The sequence below is a fragment of the Stegostoma tigrinum genome, chromosome 4 (assembly GCF_030684315.1).
Source record: "Stegostoma tigrinum isolate sSteTig4 chromosome 4, sSteTig4.hap1, whole genome shotgun sequence".
NCBI classification, from domain to species: domain Eukaryota; kingdom Metazoa; phylum Chordata; class Chondrichthyes; order Orectolobiformes; family Stegostomatidae; genus Stegostoma; species Stegostoma tigrinum.
The window spans coordinates 72212902-72218901 of NC_081357.1; the positions used below are offsets into that span (position 1 = coordinate 72212902).

At 39.6% G+C, this 6000-nt stretch overlaps 1 protein-coding gene across 1 annotated transcript in view; it reads right to left on the minus strand.

Moving 5' to 3' along the window:
* LOC125452167 (adhesion G protein-coupled receptor F5-like) overlaps nucleotides 1-5768 on the minus strand; it is an 81073-nt gene extending 75305 nt beyond the window's left edge. Inside the window, exon 1 of the mRNA XM_048530237.1 lies at nucleotides 5648-5768. The gene's annotated coding sequence lies outside the window, so the exon portion shown is untranslated. The remainder of the gene's footprint in view (nucleotides 1-5647) is intronic.
* Nucleotides 5769-6000: the final 232 nt, after the last annotated feature.

The following is a 6000-nucleotide window of genomic DNA, read 5'->3' on the forward strand; positions in this document are numbered from 1 at the left end:
TTAAAGGGATTTTCTACTCATCCATACTGGAATTTAAATAAACATGTCCCTCGTTCAACCTCACCACTACAGTTTCAATCATTGACAAAGACACCTGAATTTATCCCATCTATACATCTGATCTGTTTCCACTCTGATTATTTTATGCTTCTGGGAAATGAAGTCACCATAGTTCTGGAGGTCAGCTCTCTCAGGACAGAGAGACACAGCTGGTGGCAGTTTAACATGAGGCTCACCATGCCTCAGGTGAGGTGCAAGGCTGAGAAGTACAGTCACTCATAGTAACCTCAGCTGGTGCAGGAAATGAGCTCTCACGGCATGTATCACGCTGCCTCACGAACCATCCATCCAGCCAACTGAGCTAACCAATGCCCAGTATTGAAAAATTTGTCCTCCAATCTTCCTGGCTTAGACTTAGCCTTTACTAATATGTTTGCACAAACTCCATGACACCACTGTTCTGTAATCCTATCCAAAGGCTCCTGAGTTTGATAGATTAATCTTCAATTTTCTAAAGATTATTCTATCGTCTAACCCCTCACTTTTGAGAGCGGCCCCTCTGCCATGAGTGCTTCAACATTCACTGCTGAATCTTCCAGGAAATGTTTGAGTAAAACTGATTCACCATTCCTGATTCCAAATCCTCCGACTATTCTAGATTTTTTTAAAATGACATTTGTTGATGAAGTGAAAAATTGTGTAAATGAAAAGAATTCTACACTCTATAATCATTTCTGATTAATATATTCATAGTGTCTCCTTCTCCTGTTACTTGTTGATTTATTCATTATTCTCTATGGCTGGATGTGGCAGGAATGCAGAACCACTTAACTCCAACTACTGCATGCTGCTTCCATGTTTACAATATTTATAGCCCTATGTTTTCAGATTACAGGTTGAAATCTCATTTTTAGGTACGCCTGTTGTGGTCCTGACAGAGACAGGAAGAAAAAGTTTATGGGGGAAATTAGTGTTGTTCAGATTGATTAGAATTAGATGTGGTATACCTCAAAAGCTGTGACTACTTTTGATCTTTCTCATAATACAATATTTTGAACCTTTCAAAACTGTATGTGTAAAGGCTACATTTTAAAAGATTGAAAATTAAGATAGTTTCTGAGGACTACTGGAAGTATTTGTGCGTTAAAAAAGGAAGAAAAAATAACATTTTATTGTGGCTCTTTGAGGTTGGGACAAAGATAGAAAAAGCCCTGGAAAACTCCTTTATAAAGCTGTTAGTTTGTCTTTGGAAACTGAAGATTATGCTGATTAAAGCTACAAATGGGAAAAGAAACCAAACTGTGTATTCAGACCAAGACTTAGCACTTAATTTGAGCTCACATGATATGCCAGACATTTTTCACTTTGCTAAAAGGCACAGCAGCAGTTCGCAACAACATCCAGTCAAAATTTCATCAGAGAGAATCCTGAAAGAAATCATTCTGCTACAGATTAGTTAGAAGGCCATTTAAAATCAAACTGCATTATCACAAGAAAGAGAATCTCTCACTTATTTCAGAAAGTCATGCCTTTCAGCATCACCTTCAACAAACTAATCCTAGTGACATGATTCTCAAACCCAGTGGTTTGTACACAGAAGTCTGGAACATCTGATTTTATTTGATTCCACTAATTTGAAATTGAGCAAGATATTTGGATGTTTTCCAGATTTGTCTTAACTTAAATTTGAATCCTTCTCTTCAGTAAGGCTGCTTTAGGGCTGAGACTAGGGCTAGGTAGATGTTCATTATCAATTGAACAAGTTGATAATGGGCTCAGTGGTACCAGGTTTCCACAAGCATCAGGTAATAAAGACATTTATCCAGGAGGTGCCAGTGCTTTGATATAGGATTCTTCCATGTGTACTTTTCCTCTGGTGCAAGTGGGAATTTTTTTTATAATGAAGTTAAATGGGCATGTGAGAACTCACCAAAGATCGTCAGACAGCACCTTCCAAATCCAGGACCACTATCATTCAGAAGGACACGGCAGTAGATACTTGGGAACACCAGTACTCGCAAGTTCCCCTCAAAGCCATTCACTGTCCTGACATTCCTTCAATGCCACTGGGTCAAATTCCTGGAATTGCTTCCCTAAGAGCAGTGCGGGTGGAGAGCACATGGACTGCAGTGGTTCAAGAAGGCAGCTTACCACTACCTTCTCATGGGCCTAGCCAGCAAAACCTACATCCCACATAACAACGCTAGAACCAAGAGCAGGAGTAGGAAATTCAGCCCCTTAAGCCCACTCTGCCATTTTATAAGATCATGGCTAATCTCACCTTGCCCCAGCTCCACTGTCCTGCCAGCTCCCCATAACCCTTTGACCCATGAGTGAATAAACAAAGGAGCACTTTGTTAGCGGAAGAATCCATTTACATTGCTTTTCCCATCTCCCTTTACCTATTGGCTCTGCTCAACAACCAAGCCTGGCATCAAGTTGGGATGGCAGTGAGGACTTCATTAAGGTCACCTTCAGGATAATGGCACATTTGTAATGGATGTGCTGTAGATGAAGTGCCCTCAAGCTTTTAGTCATACAGTTGTGGAGATCTGGCAGTGCCTCCAAGATCATTTTCTTGATTGTAAACTAACTTGATGGATACAAGGTCTGATGTCCTTTCAGTAGATATATACTTCTGCTTGATCCTTCAGTTGCTCCTCCCCAGGCCAGCTGGTTTCACTTGAGTGCACTGATGTAAATTTGGAGTTTTGCTAGTTCACGTGACCTTCTTTCTTCATTCTGGATGGTCAATCATGAAATTATCAATGGGTGTTTCAGCATTTCAATTGGCAAAATTTAAAAGTTTTATTTCTTTGTCTATAAAGATGGTGATTCCCAACTGGGAGAAAATGGGCAGTCTATTTTTAGAGTACCATTCCAGCAACATCCCCACTCCCAAACAATTTGGAATAAACATATAACTTCTGAAAGGGGACTTTCCCAGCACAGATATTTGTTGACCTATATGCATCTGGTGCCTGTGTGCAGGTTCATCAGTAGGAACAATCAGCTTTGCCCTAATCTCCATTGCTGAAGCCCACAGGCAAATGGACTCTGGCAGAGACTGTGCATGTCTTTAATAGTAGGAACCTTGATGCTGCATCAATGTCCTCATGATCTGATGGGCTGACGATCTGATTTTGGTAATGATTCAAAACATATAGACTAAGGTCAACTTGTTATTGCAGACTTCTTCCAGCTTTGCAGATGGTGAGATGCCGAGTATTCTTTCACCTGTTCTGCCATTGAAACTTTTTGGACCACTCTTTACGGCACCTCTCTGTCCCCAGTCCTGAATCTTGTCACCAGAGTGACCCTATCAGGGTTAAGAAGCCAAGTTTCCGTCTGCATACTTCAAGAAATTGTTGAAGCACACAAGCCTCTCCACTGTGTCAAAGGTGGTGAGTTAGGAATATGTATCAATGCATGGGGCACTATGCCAGACAAAATGCCCGATTCAATCTTCGGCGTATATTAACATGTTTCTTGTAACAAGTGTGCATGTTTGAGGCATACAGGAAGAAGTAATAATCCTGATTGTTATATTGCACTCATACATGATCATGAGATGAAAGAACTGGGCTTGGTTATAATGTCTTTCACCTTTACATGTGGGTCAACCCAGTCAACACCCATACATTAAAGATGGCGTTTACACAAAGTTCTGGGAGTTACCAGTGCTATTTGAATGATTCAGTACCTTCAAAAACAGGAAGGGAGAAAATTGTTGCGAACACCAATCAATCAAAAAAATAACAGTTATACCTCATTTGAGGCAATGGTAAATGGCAATGTAAATGAAGTTATTTTCTTAAATTGTTAAAGGCTAAATGATTTAGATACCAAAACTCAGATTTTACTTTTTGGTAGGCAATTCAGGGAAAGTCGGTACTTTAAAGTGTGGAGAGATGGCTGGGAAGAGGAAGAGGAAGGCACATGGTGGGATTGTTAATTGGTCCATTGATCATTTCCAAATATTGAAATATGTCCAAGGCAGCCTGTGAGACTGACATTTCCTCATCTGTTTCATCTAACACATTTTATTTTCTAAGTTTAACTAGTTGCATACTCTTCCCTGGAATCAAAAACTTGAGGATAATGAAGGTCACCAGGGAGACAAAAGAAAAAAAATTTTGCTAAGCCATTATTTGAATTCAATTTTTGACCCAATTCTTTTTCATATGTGTAGAAAAGTTAGCAAACAGGAAGAATAGATTTAAAATGGTTGTGCTGAAAGAACTTGCCTCCAAATCCTTAACTCAGATCCATTACTTGTTTCAGAGATAATGGGAACTGCAGATGCTGGAGAATTCCAAGACAACAAAATGTGAGGCTGGATGAACACAGCAGGCCAAGCAGCATCTCAGGAGCACAAAAGCTGACGTTTCGGGCCTAGACCCTTCATGGATGAAGGGTCACATTTTGTTGTCCATTACTTGTTTAGCGCTTTTGGAACACTATTGCCTAATTTTATAATATTCTCATTCCTGAGATTTTCTTGTATAAATTCTACAAATTTTACCATTGATACTAATTTATCAGATTAAACAGAGAAACTGTGACTGTGATAAACGTAGGCTACTCCATACTGAAAAAGTTCAAAGACAATTAATTATTTTAGTTAAGTAGACTTTGTAATGGCTTAATTGATGAATTGCAAATAAAATATTCAGTGATTTCTCCTCTCTAGGCGCTGACAGACATGTTGGACATGTCATTATTTAATGGGACTAATTTGAGCATGTTTTTTCACCAATGCCTCAACCTAACAGATTTGACTTTTGTATTTTTTTTCCTCTTTAAAAAGCAATTTCTACCAACAACGCGTATTTACATGACATCTTGAATAGAATAAAATGCCCCGAGGTACCGTACAGAACATCATCAGGCAGGCATGTGTGATCTGAGACTGTGAATCTCTGAATGGGACTGTTCAGAACGTTTGACCCTGACTGTACTGAGGCAAGATTGTAGGAAAATCTCTGAGGAATTTGAAGGGAAACGACCCAAATTGAAGTCACACTGCAGGTTTTATCCAGCTATCATTCAGACTCTTCCACTTAGAGTGGGACTCCATCAACTCATACTCAAGATGTAAAAACTTCATTTCCAGATGAAACATTTCAAAGACTGCACACAACAAAGAAGTATGTCCACTTATTTGTAACATGAAAGAGATTCAATCATAATTTCTTTAAAGTGCCCAAGAAATTTAACAGACTACTTGCGCGGTTGTAAATTTTTCAGTGCCTTACTACATAAAATTTTACATCAGTACCAATGTAAATTTAGGCCGCTACCTTTAGATTCATACACACCTGAACTCGCTTTACAGCAACATAAAAATCAGAATCGAACTGCAATAATATTAAACGACTTTAAAGTAGATATAACTCCCGCAAAATCCTCTGATATTTCCTCACAGAAACAGCTTGAATATCTCGAAGAAGGAGAATTACCTCTTCTTAGGCGAATGCAAAACTTGTTTATAAGCGACCAAGTTACAATCTCATTGAATATTACACACAAAGGAAATCTTCAACCAATCACAATGCCAATGTGGAAATATATTTCTACTGTTTGCTTTCTTTTAAGTCATTTGCTGAAGAACACTTCCCATTTTGAAGCGGGAAGTCTTTCTTACCTTTTATTTTCCTCCGAGAGAAAGAGTGATTCGGTTTAAGTCAAAGCTGTTCTTGCCTCGTGTGAGAATCGCTGGCAAGTTTCGAGTCCAGCCCAGTCGGGTAAAATACTTCCTCCTCTGTTCCAGAGTCAGCGAAAGAGACTTCAGGCAGGTGCAGGCACCGCCCACTGGCCCCAGGTTAGAACTGCGGGATTCCTGAAACACAAACCGCTGACAGAGCGCAGGAGAAGGTAGTCAGCTACATCCCGCGGAGATATGCATAACATTCAAAAACCTCAACATCAGCACTGATGGCAGTGCGTGTGTGAACTGAAGGGAAGATATTCACAAAGATCGCCAAATTCCCATTCTTT